Source organism: Carassius carassius, chromosome 1, assembly GCF_963082965.1.
Source record: "Carassius carassius chromosome 1, fCarCar2.1, whole genome shotgun sequence".
Classification (NCBI taxonomy): domain Eukaryota; kingdom Metazoa; phylum Chordata; class Actinopteri; order Cypriniformes; family Cyprinidae; genus Carassius; species Carassius carassius.
The window spans coordinates 44003431-44025345 of record NC_081755.1 but is presented as its reverse complement, the minus strand read 5'-3'; the positions used below and the strand labels follow the sequence as shown (position 1 = coordinate 44025345).

Below are 21915 nucleotides of genomic sequence, written 5' to 3'. Positions count from 1 at the left end.
TTTATAACAGTAATCTTGGGGGGTGGACTCATTTAAAATAATGTAATCATCAGGTTTTAGCCAGGTTTCTGTCAAACAGAGTACATCTATATTATGATCAGTGATCATATTATTTACAAAAAGTGTTTTCGTAGAAAGGGATCTGATATTCAATAAGCCAAGCTTTATCATTTGTTTATCCATATTGCTTCTGTTTTTTATTTGTTGAACCTCAATTAAATTGTTAATCTTAACTTGGTTTGGACGTTTTTTGTATTTTCTAGTTCGGGGAACAGACACAGTCTCTATAGTGTGATATCTAGGTGAAAGAGTCTCTACGTGCTGAGAATTAACTGACCTCTGTGACGGGAGGCTGCTAGCAGACAGTTGGTTTAGCCAGTCTGTCTGCTTCCTCACCTGGGCCCCAGTTAGTCAAGTATAAACACTAAGACTATTTGCCATATTTCTAGAGAGAAGAGTGGCGCCACCCCAGGAGGGATGAAGACCATCTCTTTTAAACAGGTCAGGTCTGCCCCAAAAGCTCGTCCAATTGTCTATGAAACCTATGTTATTCTGTGGGCACCACTTAGACATCCAGCCATTGAGTGACGACAATCTGCTATGCATCTCATCACCACGGTAAGCAGGGAGGGGACCAGAGCATATTACAGTGTCTGACATCGTGCTTGCAAGTTCACACACCTCTTTAATGTTATTTTTAGTGATCTCCGACTGGCGAAGTCGAACATCATTAGCGCCGGCATGAATAACAATCTTACTGTATTTACGTTTAGCATTAGCCAGCACTTTTAAATTTGCCAAGATGTCAGTCGCTCTGGCTCCCGGTAAACATTTGACTATGGTGGCTGGTGTCTCTATATTCACGTTCCGTACAATAGAATCACCAATAACTAGAGCACTTTCATCAGGTTTCTCAGTGGGTGCATCACTGAGTGGGGAGAACCTGTTTAATGTTTTGATCGGAACAGAAGAGCGGTGTTTTGACCCACGACTACGCTGCCTCACCGTCACCCAGTTGCCCTGCTGCTGGGGCTCTGTTTCCGGAACCGAACAATGTACAGGAATCCCTGAGCTAGACGCATCCAAAGCCGTATCTAGCCCTAACATTCTTACTGTCCTCAATTAAAGTTTGGATGTGTGTCTCTAATTCTGAAATCTTCTCTGTCAGCCTAACTATTTCCCTGCATTTATCACATGTGAATCCCTCATCAGCGACAGAGATAGATAAACTGTACATGTGGCAAGAGGTGCAAGTAACAATGACGGGAGAAGCCATTACTCACCGTGCTTGATGAAATATTCTTACTGCGGTTGTTTGATGAACTTGTGAAAAACTGGAGCGAGAGAGGAGAAAAGAAAACAGCGATAGGTTCGAATGAAAACGCTAATGACAAGCTAACGAGTGCTAACGCTTTGCAGGTGTACTGCACTCACGGATATAAAATAAAAGTGAACGATCAAAGTTAATCTGATAAGATTGATCGATAATATCAGAAATATGGTGTGAATTAAGTTATATTTTACCACTTTAAAAAACAGAGAGTGATAGTAAGATAAAGATTCTAGAGAAAAAATAAAATAAAAACAGCTACACGGAGCTACAATTTGCTACAGAAGGCCAACAGGAAGTAGAGAAAACACTGTCCAACAGCAGTGCATCTATTGCAGGCAGCAGTCACTGGCATGACAGGATGTGCAAAAGTCACACAAACAAAATGTTTTCTCACTTGAATTAAAGGGCTTTTAGTCTGAATAAAATGCTAGTAGCAGGATTCTAAAATGAATAGATGTGATTTAGATTTGCCGCGATAGACGGTGTTTACCGTCGGTGATACCGGTTTTAAGCCGCAACACCGGTTACATCAATTTCCCACCGTGACACCATCCTTTTGATTTCTTAAAGTGTCCGTTTTTTTTACATATTTATTTGAATTAAGTAAAAATAATAATTATAAATAATTTAGTTTAAAAGAAAGCATACACCATAATTAAAAACTGAACGCAGCTATAATGTTTAATCGGGCGCACGCGCCTGGCCCTAAGTTAACTTCTGGTCTTTGTTGTGTATTGAGAGTGAGGAGTCACGTGCCGATTTGGGTTGATTTGGGAGGGGTCTGAGCCGGTCGGCCATGATGGTAGGACACACTATCGGTTGCCAGGGGCAACGCCTTCAGAACTTCATAGAGGCGCGACTAAACATTCCAGAGCTCTTATATTTTTGCGCATTTATTATGTCTGCGGAACAGAGAAGTCTGCGGAATCTACGAATATGAGAAAGAAATGAAGAAAGTAAAGCAATGCAAAAAGATAGGGCAAAAGAAAGGGACTTTACAGTAACAAGCTCACACCATGCGCAAAACAGCGGTATTTAGAGAAGCTCTCAGGCATCCAAAATATCGACCCATACGAGCTCCCTGCAGCGGCACAGAGACCTGGACCATTTACCTCCGTGCACACATATGGACATTGTGAATTATATTGTTTACGATGTAAGTCACCTTGCATTCACCTAGCCACCTAGCCAACCCAGAACTGGTTTGTCCACTTTGCAGCCCCCAACACAAAAACCAGGTACAGTATGTGTCATCGGGCTAAAATCTAATTATAACTAAACATACACAGCTTTAACCTACATCAAAACATGTTGGAAATGTCTGTGTACATTGAACATCTCGTTACAATCTAGTCTTTACGAAACAGTGGTAGTTATTTAAGTTACTTTGTCATTTTGGTCAAGAAGTGTCTGCTAAATGCAATGTGTAATTACAACACGCTAAAACGCATATGAATAAACTTACTTTGGCCAGTACAATGCTGTTTCATCACTTGGAGGCTTGTAGATGGACCCAGCCACAGCAGAAAGCCTCGTAACTTTTCAGAGACTTGTGGCTTTTAAACTCCTGCATTGTGTAGTAACACCGAAAACTAGATAATTCACAATGTCCATATATGTGCGTGGAGGTATGGTCCAGGTCTCTGTGCCATTCCACTGCAGGGAGCTCGTATGGGTCGATATTTTGGATGCCTGAGAGCTTCTCCAAATACCGCTGTTTTGCGCTTGGTGTAACCTAAAAAAACTGAATTCCATTGTTCCTATGTTTTCCATATGTATCGTGTGAGGTACTGGAGCAGTTTTTAACGCAGCAGTAACTTCCAGGCATGGTAAAACAGTGCGGAATTGCAAAGACCTCCTCTACTACTGAGTTAACAACACATGTAAACAAACCTGTTTCGCTGCCGGTGTCCTGCCTACATGGCGGAGACTGTGATATCGAGGGGAGGGGCTCTGTGCTATGACGACAACTCCTCACTCTCAATATCGGTCTGGCTGTGGTGCCTTCTACAAACGCAGTTAAAGTCAAGGTAATAGGTGTTTCTCAATGTCAAGGAAGGATCCTCGGAAGCCAGTATTTCAAGGATGCTATGTCATCGACATCCGTCGAAGGACTGTTCCAATGTCGAGGATCCTCGGAATTTCAACCAAGGACTGAGTCCTTCGTTCGAAAAATATCCCATACACAGGAAAGGATCCATATGTGTATCCTTCGCGCTCTTCACGCTCTCAAATCACCCACAATCCTATGCGCGCAGCTTTGCTATCTTGTTCAAAATGTCGAACGTTAGCGGAGTCGGAGCGTTAACGGTTTTTATTTATGTTACCAAACATTTGTTATAACTGTAGTAAATATAAGTAAAGTTTAACGTTTAAATGCCAGTACAAATTACTACCATATTGATATTGTAAATTATACAAATGCAAATACAAATGGTTAACTGAACCGGACCTGTCATTTAACAATTGTTAGCTTGGTTGCGTCATCGGCATTTCTTTTATAAATAACTAGTTAAGTTGTCCAAAGTAATTTAACGATACCATTCACAGCGTTATTCAAACGGACCTTTTCACTGACGTAATGACGCAATTACGTGCACTTGCTAGCCTGTTCCATTTACGTGTTCTCCGAATGCTAAAGAGGAGTCTCGCCTAGCCTCTGAAGGAAGTGACTTAGAAGGACCAGAAAAAACAAAAGAAGCAATTTCGTGGTGGGAACTAATAATTTTAAATTTGAGTCAGTGAATATTTTGTTGTATGCATTGTACTTTATATGTGTTTTTCATGCCAACAATGTTAATAAAATGATCAAATGCATTCAGTGGCACTCATAATTTGTTATTTTTACCGAAAAAAAAATGGCTAGTGGAAATTCTCAAAAAAGTTTATTTAGAACTCTGGTAATATACTGTAGAATTTAGCTTTTTTTTGTCACTGCCGCGGCCAGCAGTGCAAGTTTTTCTACAATCGTTTCTTATTTATATGGTTTTATCTTATTTAAAGGCTATTTCGATTACCCCATTACACTTTACAGTTAGTGCTGTCATACAAGGTTTAAAACTATACATATGTCACATTTAATGTCTAACTATAAATATTTCAGCAAAATGTACACATTAGAATTATTGCGCTTCTATTTCACTGAGCTCTGTCTGTTTGGCGCGCATGCGCGCAGCGGCGCTCGTTCTTGAAGTCTGAGGAGATTAGTGGAGAATCGCTTAAGCAAAAGCTCATGCATTTCTGACAGCAAAATGCGAATATTTTCATTGTTTTTTTTAACATTTACAGATGGAAAATTTACCTGTGAAATATAAGTTATGCATTAAGGAAAACAACACATCTGTCAGCCTCATATATATATAGTACAGGGCAAAAGTTTGGACACACCTTCTCATTCAAAGAGTTTTCTTTATTTTCAAGACTATGAAAATTGTAGATTCACACTGAAGGCATCAAAACTATGAATTAACACATGTTGAATTATATATGGAATTATATACATAAAAAAGTGTGAAACAACTGAAAATATGTCATATTCTAGGTTCTTCAAAGTAGCCACCTTTTGCTTTGATTACTGCTTTGCACACTCTTGGCATTCTCTTGATGAGCTTTAAGAGGTAGTCACCTGAAATGGTCTTCCAACAGTCTTGAAGGAGTTCCCCGAGAGATGCTTAGCACTTGTTGGCCCTTTTGCCTTCTGTCTGCGGTCCAGCTCACCCCTAAACCATCTCGATTGGGTTCAGGTCCGGTGACTGTGGAGGCCAGGTCATCTGGCGCAGCACCCCATCACTCTCGTTCTTGGTCAAATAGCCCTTACACAGCCTGGAGGTGTGTTTGGGGTCATTGTCCTATTGAAAAATAAATGATGGTCCAACTAAACCGGATGGAATAGCATGCCACTGCAAGATGCTGTGGTAGACATGCTGGTTCAGTATGCCTTCAATTTTGAATAAATCCCCAACAGTGTCACCAGCAAAGCACCCACATCATCACACCTTCTCCATGCTTCACAGTGGGAACGAGGCATGTAGAGTCCATCCGTTCACCTTTTCTGCGTCGCACAAAGACATGGGGGTTGGAACCAAAGATCTCAAAATTGGACTCATCAGACCAAAGCACATATTTCCACTAGTCTAATGTCCATTCCTTGTGTTCTTTAGCCCAAACAAGTCTCTTCTGCTTGTTGCCTTTCTTTAGCAGTGGTTTCCTAGCAGATATTCTACCATGAAGGCCTGATTCACACAGTCTCCTCTTAACAGTTGTTCTAGAGATGTGTCTGCTGCTAGAACTCCGTGTGCCATTGACCTGGTCTCTAAACTGAGCTGCTGTTAACCTGCGATTTCTGAGGATGGTGACTCGGATGAACTTATCCTCCGCAGCAGAGGTGACTCTTGGTCTTCCTTTCCTGGGGCGGTCCGCATGTTAGCCAGTTTCTTTGTAGCGCTTGATGGTTTTTGTGACTGCACTTGGGGACACTTTCAAAGTTTTCCCAATTGTTCGGACTGACTGACCTTCATTTCTTAAAGTAATGATGGCCACTCGTTTTCCTGTACTTAGCTGATTTTTTCTTGCCATAATACAAATTCTAACAGTCTATTCAGTAGGACTATCAGCTGTGTATCCACCTGACTTCTGCACAACACAACTGATGGTCCCAACCCCATTTATAAGGCAAGAAATCACACTTATTAAACCTGACAGGGCACATCTGTGAAGTGAAAACCATTTCAGGTGACTACCTCTTGAAGCTCATCAAGAGAATGCCAAGAGTGTGCAAAGCAGTAATCAAAGCAAAATGGGCTACTTTGAAGAACCTACAATATGACATATTTTCAGTTGTTTCACACTTTTTTGTTATGTATATAATTCCACATGTGTTAATTCATAGTTTTGATGCCTTTAGTGTGACTCTACAATTTTCATAGTCATGAAAATAAAGAAAACTCTTTGAATGCGAAGGTGTGTCCAAACTTTTGGTCTGTACTGTATATGTATGTATATATATATATATATATATATATATATATATATATATATATATATAAAAACACTTTTTCGCAGGTTTAAGAAAACGTTAGCTCGTGACCATGTCTCTGGGATGACGTTCGAGATATAGCCTTATTAATGTGGCTTTGTTTTGGTTTGCCAGGTTCTTTTCCTTAAATCTTCTAATTTCACAGGTTTATTTTATTATCTTTCACTTTTAATCGCATCTCTTACTGTGTGTGGTAAACATGGGAAGCGAAATGAAAGATTTCATGAATTAAGAATTCGTTCGATTTATTAATTTGTTCACTTTCAGTTAAATCATGGGTTATTTAGGGAACAAACTTAATGAAACATGGACAATTGCCACAAATTGACAAGTTGTAGGAACGAATTAACAAATTGTAGGAATTAATAGACTATCTGCCCTGTGTCCTGCTGCCCTGCAAAGCGCAGTTATCTGATGAAAGGATTTAGTTTCTACATTTCTATTGCTTTTCATGTTGAAGAACATTTGTGATGTTTCTATTTTAATGTACTTTTAACCACTTCAGCTGTTATTTTGATTTTTTGAGAATTAGACATATGCAATATTGGACCCACCGGTGGGTCCCCAGAGTTTATGTGGTTAAAGTTTAAATCACATTAAAAGCTTAATTAGTACATGTGAATTAATGATGATGCATTAAGGTCACTGTCATTCACAGCCGCTCGCACGTGTTCTGCTCATGAGCCGAATGCAGCCCAACATTACATTGATTAACCGGCCATCGACAGCCTTAATCGATCAATCTCTTATCGACAATTAATCGATAATCGATTAATTTTTTGCATCCCTACTGTAAACAGCCTAATTTACAGTTCAGATACAAGTTTTCACAAAAATAAAGTTTTATAAATTGATAAACTTTACATTTATGCCTTTAAAGTCAAAAGTATAAATATATTAATTTAAACAATTATTATCAATAAATTATTATATTAATTAAATAACATAAATTAGGGGTGTGTGATATTCCCAAAATAAAAGATATCTCCAAAATATTCTGGGGGTTTTATCAATAACAATAATTAGATTATATTTTTCTGAGTGTGTTATTATGCTGATATCTTAAGGACTACTGTGGACAGCGGACTCCTGAATTTTTTTATATTCTTCATATTCTGTGTGGTGATCAGTTCACAGCAGTAATAGAAAGTAATAATTTCCATCAAGTTTTATAGACATTTTTACCTTTAAGTGCACCATCTTTTGAGTAAGATTCTTGCATTTGGGTTGTTACCAAGCAAATTAAATCAGCATCAACAGAATTTCCACTTGAGAGATAGGTGGCGGTAATGCACTCAAGTCTGCAAATGCGTTCTAACAGTTCAGACATTGCGTGAATCAAATGTAAAAATAAATAAATAAATACTGTTCAGTGTCTTGCACAGACCGTTTGTTTTATGTCTTTACAGATCAATGTATCGTCATAAGCTGAAGGGTTTACTTTGGATTTGTCTGTGCATGTTCTTTTACTCATGGATTCTGTGAACGGCTGAGAAACGACTGAAGCTAAAAATCATGATTTGTGTTCTACTGAAGAAACAAAGTCACCTACATCTTGGATGCCCTGGGGGTAAGCAGATAAACATAAAATTTTCGATTATGGATGAACTATACCTTTAAGACAGCTGACTCCACTGTATGACCCTGTGTCTCTCTCTCTCTCTCACACACACACACACACACACAACTTGCACAACTTTTTTTAGTTAATGATCTGTAAGAATGGGGCTTTATTAGTGCTGTTCATTGATTCAAGTAACTTTTTTGACATTTGAGTACAAGTGTTTTAATTCTACAATAAATGGTGTAAAAACGTCTGAGTACTGCCCTCTTCAGGTTGACCGGTGGCTACTGCAGTTGATTTTTCCTATTGGATGTTTGCGGTGGTTTCCAGCTCACCACGCCCTTGGTACGAGTTACCATGCCCTTGGCAGTATAAAACCATCTTGTTCCGTCAAAATCACTGTAGTGAGTCAGGAGTTGGAATTGCGAGTATTGAAAACGATCAGGATAGAGTATTTTAGCATCTATTTAGCATAGCATTTATATAGTTATTTTGATTATTATTATTATTTCGTGTAGCCTATGTAGTTAATTACCATAGCTGTTAGTGTAATGTTAGTATTGTTAGAAGCATAGTTAGTTAACGCTAGTAGCATAGTATTGCATCAGTTAGGATAGCTTCAAGTTAGCGTAGATTTATTTACAGTGGTCAGGATGATACGTAGGTGTAGTGTTGCTGGTTGCAACAGCACTGCTGGACTGCATAGTTTTCCAGCAGACTTGAAAATTAGGCGCCAGTCGTTGCATGCACTTGGCCTGGAAGACCGCAAGTTCCTGCCTAGAGCTGGAGAGTGCAAACTGCATTTTACGCGGGATTGCTTCTCCAACGCAATGGAGGTGGAAATTGGCTTCTCCACACAACTCGGGCTGAAAAGCAACACAGTGCCTTACTCAGAGACTGGCCCCATTCTCTCTTGCACGGCTGCTTTGCTAGCATCGTCGCATGCCAATCGTGATACGGGAGTTAAGACCGCAATTTGAGCCAGCGGCTCAAATTGATATGGCTCAGGCCCTGGCCCTGTGTTCACAGACACCTCGACATCCTCCACTTCTGGTGAAGGTGGGGGAGAAAAGTCCTCTACTTCAAATAAACGCTCTGTTGCAAAGCTACTTGTGTCACCTTCCATTTTAGAGACAGCAGCTGTCAGTTAATCCGTCACTGCGGGTCTCAGGTTCACGCCCCACGCACTCAGACTTTTTAAGACCTTAAATTTGATACAATTAAATTTAAGACTTTTTAAGACCCCACTGAAACCCTGTAACACCTACTGAAATACAGAGAGAGAATAATACTCACAGAGCACAAGAGGAAGTTGACGGAGCTCCATACTGACTGAATGATGACAGACAGTTAAAGACACAGACTGTGTTAAAGCCTCAAGACTTCCTGAAACCTGCAGTCAATCTTTAGAAACACCAGGACAGATTCAAGACAAACAAATGTACATCATGTGTGATAGAAAATGTTGTTTCAGAAAACATCACACAGACTAACATGCAAGTTTTCTACAGAAATATTGTCTTTATCTATTACGTATTAATGAATAGATACTTTACATGTGAAATTAAGCAAGTACCTGTTAATAAGTGAGTCATTGCGAATCATTTAAACAGTTGAACCGAACCAAATCATTTAAACAGTTGATTCATTCAGGAACCAAACAACATCATGTTGCTCAGAGACGCAAAATGTAATTATATTTGTTGGCAAAATAGAGCAAAAACTGTCAATATTGTGTCTTAAACATAAGTGTCCTAATATTAAACTCTTGTTTATTGAACTGCTGTATAAAATCAATATCAAATTTATCAAGCTGCTTTTTTGTGGACAAAAACATGTCATTGCGTGATACTGATGAATATAAATACATCAAATAAACACATTTCTGCCCCATATCTTGAATGTTCTGATCATTCTAAATGTGTTTTAATAAACTGAATCATGCAGTGAAAGAACACACACTATTCTAACCTACTAGACTTAAGCTAACTTTGGTAGCTCTCATGAGTCATGGATGTTAGCAAGACAAATTAACAGTATTTGTCTTTTGGATAATTAGCTGTATATACATATTCTTAATTTGTCCTTCTGAGTGGAGTGAGAAAATCCTGAGTCCTGTTTACATGGTGAGAACTGGCAGTTGTGGTGATAATATTTAACAGCAGCAGTAATATTGATGCCTCTCAATCACTATTTTAAAAAGCACCAATTACATTTCTTATGTGTTTAGTTTTACTAACATTTCTCATTCTGCACGAAACACTAATAAAACAAGATCCGAAAGCCACTCTGTGAACTTCTCTGCACACTGGATGTGGTTTATATTGCATCATGGCACAATCAACATCAGAGTTCAGTGGTGCATGGGGAAAAAGAGGGGAAGGGGGACAAGGTCGTAAGGGAGTTAAGCTCAAGAAACATTTATTATTATTATGTTGAAAACAATTGTGCTGCAAAATACTTTTGTGGAAACTGTGATATACTATTAAATAATAAATGTATAAGCATGTATACTATACAACAACATAATTCCAGCAATCAGATATCAGTTATCTCATCATCTCAGTCTCGTAGCTCCTAAGTCATGTTTGAGCTCCAGCGTTGATTGTGTGTGTGGTTGGAGTAGACAGAGAAGATATTGGAGCCGGAGCAGGAGGACTGTGATTCACATACATCTGCTTCAGGATGCACAATTTCCTTGGGCTACACATCCAACCTGATTAGCTCCGGTGTGTGAGAGAGTATTCACTTCCTTGCATAGCACAGAATGGTACGGCCACACTGTGACTCTCTATGAGCACCATTATTTTTCATGATCTGTATCAGCTAATAACATCTGTCTAGGTCTCCCGCTATCTATTCTGTTCATATTAAATGAAGAGAATTTGTTATTGTTGAGTTATTTGAATGTTTCTGTTGGTAGATGTGATAGTGACCAGAGCAGGAGAGATTGAGGAAGACTTGATCTAATGTCCTCGGTAAGTTCAACCTAAAAGGCAAAGAGCTACAACAGCAAGGCATTAACAGGCAAGAAAACAGTCCCTCATTAGATCATTGTGGTGTTTATTAGTAATTATTAATACATATAATAATGCTTTGTGTCATAGAATAGGTAATCTTTTGGTACCAAACAATAATTACTGTAAGTTTGAAAACTGGCTGATGCCTGTTCTGGACCAAGTGGTGAGAATTATTTTATTATTCTATTTTATTTTGTTTTGTTAATTTGGGTGGACAAATAATTGTAAAGAATAAATAATTGGGCGGTCATGGCCTAACGGTTAGAGTGTTGGACTTGCAATCCAAGGGTTGCAAGTTAGAGTCTCGGCCTGGCAGGAATTGTAGGTGGGGGTATGAATGTACAGCGCTATCTCCACCTCCAATACCACGACTGAGGTGCCCTTGAGCAAGGCACCGAACTCCCAACTGCTCCCCGGGCGCCGCAGCATTAATGGCTGCCCACTGCTCCGGGTGTGTTCACAGTGTATCTGTGTGTTCACTGCTGTGTGTGTGCACTTTGGATGGGTTAAAGGCAGAGCACAAATTCCGAGTATGGGTCACCATACTTGGCTGTATGTCACTTTCACTTTCAAAAATGCAAATTCTGGACCAAATTTTCCTGAAACATAAACAGAGGTTAGACATTTTATTTAAATATTATAATTGGGGTGTGAGTTAAGTAAATTAAACTAACCTATTAATTTGAATTAAATTAATCAAATATTAAATTACAGTATTGTTTTAATTATTTTATTAAATTGGGTTTAAATATTTGCAAAAATGCCCATTCTGAACCAAATAGTGGTGGAATAAATATTTTATTTTATGTTGGACTAAATTCTGCTGGAAACTGTATTTTATTTGGGTGATTAAATACTTATAAAAATTCCTAATATATACATAGTTTATTATTATTATTATTATTATTATACCTTTATTTAACCAGGAGGTCCCATTGAGATTCATAATCTCTTTTGCAAGAGAGACCTGGCCAAGTTAGCAGCCAAATCACAACAAATACATACATAACAAACACCAAATTATATTTTCACGATAAAAGAAGTACAAAATATAAAACACAATGAGACAATGAGCAACCACTTTGAGGAGCGTAGCTGATAGGTACCAGAGCAAACAGAGAGGAGAGGAAATTTGCCAAGTAAAGCTTTATAACTAAACATATACCAGTGCTGTTGTCTACGAATTTTAAGAGATGTCCAACCAACGAAATCATAAAGAATGCAGTGATGGGTAAGGGACTTTGTATTTGTTATGAATCGTAGTGATGCATGGTAAACTGAATCTACATGACGCAGGATGGAAAATGCTGCATGAAAAGTAGCTTCCACAAGTTTCTTCCTAGCACTAAAAGTAAAGCGAGATTCGTTTCTGAAATAGAAGCCGAGCTTGACTTTAAGTTTCTTAACTAAAGCAGTAATATGTTCATTTGAAGGATAGCTTATCATCTATCCATATCCCCAAGTACTTGTATGAAGACACTCTCTCAATTTATTTCCCATCTAATAACAAAATGCCACAATTGTCAAGTAGCTGTGCTAGAGCTTTTGAGAAGACCATAAACTTTGTTTTCTGTGTATTTAAAACCAATTTTAGACTCAATAAGGTGTATTGCAATGCCTGAAATGCAGTCTGAAGTTCCTGCACTGCTACTGAAATGGTGGAAGCCTGGGTGTAAACCACTGTATCACATATATAAAAACTGTTATGTAAAATATACACAGATGCAAGTGCAAGATTTCTTTGAGAAAAACCAAAAAAACCAAAAGGTCCAACACGTTGCAGCCAGCAGGAGAGCTGTGACGCAGGGACTTCGATGGGCAATCCAGGACAGATGAGTGATGACAGAGTGAAGAAATCCCTGGAGTGATGAATCAAGAGTAAAATCCACAGTGAGACTGGAACAGGTACAACATGACACAATGAACTCAATACAGCAGAAGGTACAAAAGAGGAGAACAGGAAACAACATGGGGAAACTCCAACAACGATCTGACAAACATAAGATGAAAGACAGGGCATTAAATAGGCTGGGAAGATGACATGCAGCTGAACAATCAGCGTAACGAGACACACGCAAGACCAGAATGAGACAGCGGATCACCAACTGTGACAAAAACAAGGAAAAAAAATATTTAATTGAATTCAATTTTAATTGGGTTGGTTAAATATTTATACAATTGTCCACACATAAGTGAAAGTTCATTTAATTACATTTTTAATTTAATTAAATATTTTAATCTTAATTTTTTTTTTATCTTATGGTATTAAATTTGGGCTGTTGACTTTTTTAATTTTTGTTATTTCATTTTTTTATGATTCTAAGAATGTAATGCATTTAAAGTTGTATTTAAATAATTAATTAAATAACTCAAATAATTATTTAATGTGGCCCAGCATTGATTGGGCAATATTGCTATTTTTCCATGAGGGCACACACAAGACACCCTCCAAAATGATCCTCATATGCAAAGAAATCAACAACCCAGACTCTGTGTACTGGGGTGATGTTGGCGCAGTGGATAAGACACACGTCTTTGGAGTGAGAGACCCAGGTTCGAATCCACTGTGAGACACCAATGTGTCCCTGAGCAAGACACTTAACCCCTAGTTGCTCCAGAGGCGTGCGACCTCTGACATATATAGCAATTGTAAGTCGCTTTGGATAAAAGCGTCAGCTAAATGGATAAATGTAAAATGTAAATGTGTACTGGGCTTACAAGGAAACATTTGAATTGAACACAAAGTCACCTTGACCCCAGTCCCTCCTCAAATTTAATGACTGTATGATGTTTTTCAGAATGACATCCCAGTGTTTAGTCCTGCCCTCACTGATGGCTCATTGGGAGATATGATCTATTTCCACTCATATAAGAACCCTGGCCTGCTGCTTGACATTGTGGAGGGTGAGTCGCTCAAGATGTGATGTGGAGATTATTTGACAGTGGCATTTATGATCATTTTGCATATTGCACATTTGAAAAGCAAGTTAGTGTTTACCAAGACCACAGGGATGATCATTCTCGGAGGAGGCCTCGTCAAACATCACATCTCCAATGCTTATCTCATGATAATCACATGAACCCAAAAAAGCACAATCATGCGGAGTCATAAAATGAAATGATGCTTTCCTCTTGTGAAACCTATTTAAACGTTTCACCTCTCCTCACTGTCTTCCTGTTTGCTTGTTTGTCAGTGCAGATGGTGTGAATCCTCTATTTAAATTTATGAAATCATATATAATTATCTATTTAAACATCTTAGTGGTCATTTTGTTCTTTTTGTCAAGCAAAATACGTTCAAAAACAACTTCACTAGTAAACTTATATATAACATTTTAAGAATAACTTGCATTATTTTATTATTGTGTAACTGTTAAAATGCATGGATATGAATGAAGAGAGTTGAAAGATGTTAAATAATTTAAAACCCAATGTACAGTCATGGCCAAAAGTTTTGAGAATTACATAAATATTAGTTTTCAAAAAGTTTGCTGCTAAACTGCTTTTAGATCTTTGTTTCAGTTGTTTCTGTGATGTACTGAAATATAATTACAAGCACTTCATACGTTTCAAAGGCTTTTATTGACAATTACATGACATTTATGCAAAGAGTCAGTATTTGCAGTGTTGGCCCTTCTTTTTCAGGACCTCTGCAATTCGACTGGGCATGCTCTCAATCAACTTCTGGACCAAATCCTGATAGCAACCCATTCTTTCATAATCACTTCTTGGAGTTTGTCAGAATTAGTGGGTTTTTGTTTGTCCACCCGCCTTTTGAGGATTGACCACAAGTTCTCAATGGGATTAAGATCTGGGGAGTTTCCAGGCCATGGACCCAAAATTTCAACATTCTGGTCCCCGAGCCACTTAGTTATCACTTTTGCCTTATGGCAAGGCGCTCCATCGTGCTGGAAAATGCATTGTTCTTCACCAAACTGTTGTTGGATTGTTGGAAGAAGTTGCTGTTGGAGGGTGTTTTGGTACCATTCTTTATTCATGGCTGTGTATTTGGGCAGAATTGTGAGTGAGCCCACTCCCTTGGATGAGAAGCAACCCCACACATGAATGGTGTCAGGATGCTTTACTGTTGGCATGACACAGGACTGATGGTGGCGCTCACCTTTTCTTCTCCGGACAAGCCTTTTTCCAGATGCCCCAAACAATCGGAAAGGGGCTTCATCTAAGAATATGACTTTGCCCCAGTCCTCAGCAGTCCATTCACTATACTTTCTGCTGAAGATCAATCTGTCCCTGATGTTTTTTTTGGAGAGAAGTGGCTTCTTTGCTGCCCTTCTTGACACCAGGCCATCTTCCAAAAGTCTTGGCCTCACTGTGCGTGCAGATGCGCTCACACCTGCCTGCTGCCATTCCTGAGCAAGCTCTGCACTGGTGGCACTCTGATCCCGCAGCTGAATCCTCTTTAGGAGACGATCCTGGCGCTTGCTGGACTTTCTTGGACGCCCTGAAGCCTTCTTTACAAGAATTGAACCTCTTTCCTTGAAGTTCTTGATGATCCTATAAATTGTTGATTTAGGTGCAATCTTAGTAGCCACAATATCCTAGCCTGTGAAGCCATTTTTATGCAACGCAACGATGGCTGCACGCGTTTCTTTGCAGGTCACCATGGTTAACAATGGAAGAACAATGATTTCAAGCATCACCCTCCTTTTAACATGTCAAGTCTGCCATTCTAACCCAATCAGCCTGACATAATTATCTCCAGCCTTGTCCTTGTCAACATTCTCACCTGAGTTAACAAGACGATTACTGAAATGATCTCAGCAGGTCCTTTAATGACAGCAATGAAATGCAGTGGAAAGGTTTTTTTGGGATTAAGTTAATTTTCATGGCAAAGAAGGACTATGCAATTCATCTGATCACTCTTCATAACATTCTGGAGTATATGCAAATTGCTATCATAAAACCTTAAGCAGCAACTTTTCCAATTTCCAATATTTATGTTTTTCTCAAAACTTTTGGCCACGACTGTATGTTTTCATCTCTAAAAAGATGCTGCATCTTTATTGTTCTGTCACTTGAAGGCCAGCAGAGGCCAGTGATGTTTCACTATCTGCAATCCGACAGTCTCCTGATCCACTACTGTACATTTCAGTTATTCACAAGAGACTCTGATTTACTTCACTTGGCGTGGCGTGTGTAAACAGTTTATTTAATTACAGGGAGAAACTGTAGAGATTTATACTGTATTTAGCAGTTCTGTTGAAAGCGGTAGTTGAGATGTTAATGGCATGCGCTGTGATAACATTTGCTCAGCTGTAGTAAGCATGCAAATCAAGTGTTTTGACCCAATTGATCTAATGAATGTGTTGGTGTTCAAAGTAATGCAAAAACAAAAGTGCTGCATGGGGTATAAAGTCTCGGTGCTCTTTGGTTGTGGGATAGTAAATCTCTGAAGACAAGAACTCCAAGGCACTCGAATATCTCAGTGAAAAAATTAAAAAGCCTTTATTACATTCTTGGCTTGCTTTTTTTTAAAAATGGTGAGAGGTACACCTAGGCGTTGCGGCTACATGCCTTCATCAGGGTGTGTATTACAAACAATGTCTCAGTTCATTTAACAACAGCTAATTAATCAAATTAGAAACACCTGGTCACTCTGTGTAAAGCAACTCAAAGAGAGAGGTAAAAAAAAAAAAAAAGAAAGAAAGGAAATTCAAATTGCATCTCTTACACAAAAGTCATAAAGTGTGAAACTATCATTATAAATATAATAATATCAGCATAAATATAATGCATGAGACAAAAAACAAAAAAAAAAAAAAAAAAAAAAAAAATTAAAAAAAAAAAATTAAAAAAAAAAAAAAAATCAAACCATCTCACACAAAATTAATAAATCATGGAATTATCATCATAAATATAATGAATGAGAGACAAAAGAGAAAAAAAAAAAATTCATTTAAGAAATGGTACAAAGTCTAACTCTCCGTTTAAGCCTGGACATGTAGTTGCTTTCAATGTATAAATCCAGAAAGATTCTTTCTGTAACAGCCTATTAGTCCTATCTCCTCCCCTGATTGATTTCGGGATATGTTCAATGCCAGTAATTTTTAATGTACTTGGATTACCATGATTCGCATCTCTATAGTGTAGGGCCATAGGGTATAATGGGTTGCAAACTCTAATCGCATTTTTATGCTCTGCTAATCTGGTCTTTAATTTTCTTGTAGTCATCCCTATATAGAAACAACCACATGGACACTCCAAATTATAGACCACGAATGAGGTATTACAATTAATAAATTATCTTATTTTAAATTCAGAACCAGAGGTTACATCTCTAAACACACCAGTCTTAACCATATTATCACAATGATTGCAATTACCACATCTGTAATTTCCTACACTTAAGCCTAACCAGGTATTTGATTTCCTAGCTGGAAGATGACTTCTCACAAGTTTATCTTTGATTGTAGGTGCTTTTCGAAACGCAATGGAAGGAGATTCAGGCATGACTTCTCTTAGATAAGGATCACTCATAACTATTTCCCAATTACTTTTTATAATTTTCTTAATTCTGTTAGCCTCTGTGCTATATTGTGTCACAAAATAAACTGAATTGTCTGACTCTTGTGATTCTTTTTTTTTTTGTAATAGCTCATCTCTACTCATATTTTTTACTTGGTTGGTATATGCTTTATTAATCACCCTATCTTTATACCCTCGTTCCTTAAATCTTTGAGTCATATCTTGTGCCCTAATGTTAAAATCATCTTCCTTATCACATATTCTTTTTAACCTCTGGAACTGTCCCACTGGAATATTCTCAGTCATCCATAAGGGATGGAAACTGTCTGCTCTTAATATAGTATTTCTATCAGTTTCTTTTCTGAAAATAGTAGTATGTAACATCCCATCACTTTCTTTAAAAATGTTGATATCTAAAAAATGAATCTCAGTGTTAGAATACTCTAGACTCAACTTCAAATTAGCGTTGGTGTTATTTAGATATGTATGAAAAGACAGCAAATCAGCCTCTGAACCATTCCATATCAATATAATGTCATCTATATATCTTCCCCACCACTCAACATACTTCAAATAAGGATTTAAGTCAGAGAATACAAATCTCTTTTCCCAAAGTCCCAAATACAAATTCGCATAATTTGGGGCAAAACAGGCACCCATAGCTGTACCTTTAATTTGTTTATAGAATTCATTTTGAAACAAAAAGATGTTGTTATTCAATGTCCATTCTGCTAACTGTACAATAAAACAAGCAGGTGTCCTCTCAGTAGTTGATCTCGCATCTAGATAGTATGTTAGTGCTTCCAATCCATCTAAATGGTCTATGTTTGTATAAAGTGACTCTACATCCATAGTGACCAATATAGATGATTCTGTTGTTTTCAATTTTTTAATGTTATTCAATACCTGGGTAGTATCCTGAATAAATGAAGGTAGTTTACAAACAATTGGTTTAATAAAGCTATCAACAAATTTTGAAGCTGGCTCTGTAATAGATTCATTACCGCTAATAATAGGCCTCGCTGGTGGATTTTCTAGATTTTTATGAATTTTTGGAAGCATATAAAAAGTAGGAATCCTAGGATTTTTACAAGAGAGAAATTCACACTCATTTTTTGAAATCCATCCCTCTTCTTCTGCATGTAATAAAATATCAGTCAGTTCTTTTTTAATTTCTTCTATTGGGTTGGATTTTAAGCGCTGGTAATACTCACAGTTCTGTAGTTGTCGCAAGGCTTCTTCAATATATTGTTGTCTACCCCATACTACAACAGCACCTCCCTTGTCCGCTCTTTTTATAACAAGATCCTCGTTGTTAGAAATCCAGTTCAAAGCTTCTCCTTCTTCTTTTGAAAGGTTATGTTGTTTTCGTTTATTTGAAACAAAGATCTTGTCAATGTCATACGTTACTTTTTTTGTAAAAGGAATTCAACGGTGGATTAGATACACATGGCATAAATGTTGACTTAGGTTTGAAGATTGTCTTCTTGTCGTAGGTACGAGTAGCTGCTTCAGATGTATAGTACCAAGCTTTAAGTTGAAGACTCCGATGAAACTTGAATAAGTCCACTTTAGTCTGGAAATCTTTTGCAGTATTAATTGGGGCATAAGTGAGGCCTTTTGACAAAACAGACATGCAACTTGCTGGCAGCGTGACATTTGAAATGTTGATCACCTCATCTCCTTTGTTCGGCTCCTGGTGTATCTGCCTTGTACTGGAGCTCTTGGTCGATCTCTTTCTTCCTCGTCTCGTCTTCCGCTTTCTTGTCTTCTGAATCTCTGATGTGTCCTGGACTTGTTCTCTAAAAAATCTCTTCTGGGTGATGTCTCTGATACTGGACGGTCCTCATCACTGCTAGGTAAATTAAAGGACACTGACCTCTTTCTGGGAGTCTTCACATTCCATTGTGACCATGTGTAAACCTTCTGCTCTTTGTAATCATTTTCATCTCTTCCAAATTTGGCCAGCTTGTCTTGCTTGAGTTTTTTAGATAGTTGTTCTAATTCTTCTTTAAGTAAGTAAGTGAATGTGTTGGTGTTGTTAGCCTATAGTTTAAAACTTACTTTTGCTTAAGTTTGAACTTACAGCGATAAGTGATCTGTCTTGAACTAAACAGTGCATATCTGAATTTGCATGCAAAGCCTCCATCTCTGTTTTTTGTTTCTTTTCATCTTTTATTTAGCAGGTTTCTGTTTTTTTTTTCAAGTCAGTTTTATGGATGTACTTAAGTAGATGCCACATGAAACTGACAACATTCCTGCATATTTAGTACATTACATTACATTACATTTATTCATTTAGCAGACGCTTTTATCCAAAGCGACTTACAGATGAGGACAGTGGAAGCAATCAAAAACAACAAAAAGAGCAATGATATATAAGTGCTATAACAAGTCTCAGTTAGGTTAGCACAGTACACCTAGCATGGGATTTTAAATAATATAATATAAAGAAAACAGAATAAAAAAAGAATAGAGCAAGCTAGTGTTAGAGGTCTTTACACATACAGACACACACATACAATTGCATAATTAATGAAAAGAAAATAGAATATAAAAAGATTAGAAAGGTAGTTAGATTTTTTTTTAAAGAATAGAATTAGAATAGTGAGTGTTAAAGTTAGATGGTCAAATAAAGATGGAAGAGATGTGTTTTAAGCCGATTATTGAAGATGGCTAAGGACTCAGCTGCTCGGATTGAGTTGGGGGGGTCATTCCACCAGGAGGGAACATTTAATTTAAAAGTCTGTAAAAGTGACTTTGTGCTTCTTTGGGATGGCACAATCAAGCGACGTTCACTTGCAGAACGTCGTTTGTTTGGTTTAGTAGACATAAAGTGACATATTTGAAAGTGACATATTTGAAGGCAGCATCAAATATATCCAGCATATACTTCCTTCGTTCATGTTTGTTTCAGTACACTAGCCAGGACACTGAATTTTAGCTGATCTTACCCAGCAGCACATTAGGCTCGATTCCAGTAAAACTCTCCCCCATTTTATGGATTTCCATTTTTCCCCATTATTGTCCCATTTGGAAATGCTCTCCTGCTCTAAGTGTTTGCTTTACTGGCATGAATGTTTATTAAAGTCCTGCAGAGGATGAGTTGTGCATTGCACTGGAGACATGGCTTTTTCCTAACCCTTTACAATTTATTATGCGTGTGGAAAGATTTATCGAGATGAAATTTACACAAAGGCTGAATGGAAAAGTATGAGCACCAGCTGTCTTATATGAAGTCCTTTTGCCTGTTTGTTCTTTCTTAAAAGTAAAGCCTGGCCTGCAAGACTTAAAGGAATACCCCACCCCAAAATGAAAATTTAGTCATTAATCACTTAACCCATGTCGTTCCAAACACGTAAAAGCTTTGTTAGTCTTCAGAACACAATGTAAGATATTTTGGATGAAAACGGGGAGGCTTGTGACTGTCCCATTGACTGCCAAGTAGGCTACATAAAACTGTCAAAGTCCAGAAAAGTATGAAAAGCATCGTCAGAATAGTTCATCTGCCATCAGTGGTTCAACCGTAACGTTATGAAGCAACGACAATACTTTTTGTATGCAAAGAAAACAAAAATAACAACTTTATTCAACAATTCGTCTCCTCTGTGTCTCTTCACATCAACATAGCACCTTTTTGGAGAATCGGAGTTGGATGCAGGCAGCGTATGCTCTTCTGTGTCAGCTGTGACACAGGGATATGTTTTCTGAGTGTATTTACACTTTGATTTAAAAGAAAACAGCACATCAGTGCAGCGGAGCTGACACAGAAGAGCATACGCAGTTTGCGGTCAGCTCATATTCTCCAAAATGGTGCTCCACAAATGTTGATGTGAAGAGACACAGAGGAGAGACGGATTGTTGAATAAAGTTGTTGTTTTTGTTTTCTTCGCGTACAAAACGTTTTCATTGCTTCATGACATCACGGTTGAACTACTGATGACAGATGAACTATTCTGACAAATCTTTCAAAAAAATTATAAATGACAAAAGTTTTTATTTTGGAGTGTAGTATCCCTTTAAGCCCTGGAAGACTTAAACCTAGAATTTGACTGGAAAAAAAGGCCTCTAATACTAGCTTTCTCTTTTCTTTTTCTGTTCTATCTACTTGTTTTCTTTTTGTTATATGTGTGTGTGTGTGTGTGTGTGTGTGTGTGTGTGTGTGTGTGTGTGTAATTTATTTTATAGATAGACCAATATATTTAATATTGGTGCTAAAATGCTTTTGTTGTTTTTGTGCTAAATTATACCCTCCCACACCATCTATCCATCATCTCGCTCTCTCGCTATAAACATAAGGGATTACACTCAATGGAATATATTTATTAATGCATAATGAAATGCTTAAATATTTTATTTTAACATTTGTTTTTTTTAAGGTCAAAATATTTTCAGTATAAAATGCCTAAATATAAACAATATATATTTAGGTAAAGAAATACAGTGAAAAGGTTTTTCTTGTTTTTTTTTTTTTTTG

The 21915-nt window shown here is 37.7% G+C and overlaps 1 protein-coding gene across 5 annotated transcripts in view; it reads left to right on the top strand.

Moving 5' to 3' along the window:
- LOC132151902 (Fc receptor-like protein 5) overlaps positions 1–21915 on the top strand; it is a 628771-nt gene that overhangs the window by 371461 nt on the left and 235395 nt on the right. The window lies entirely within an intron of this gene.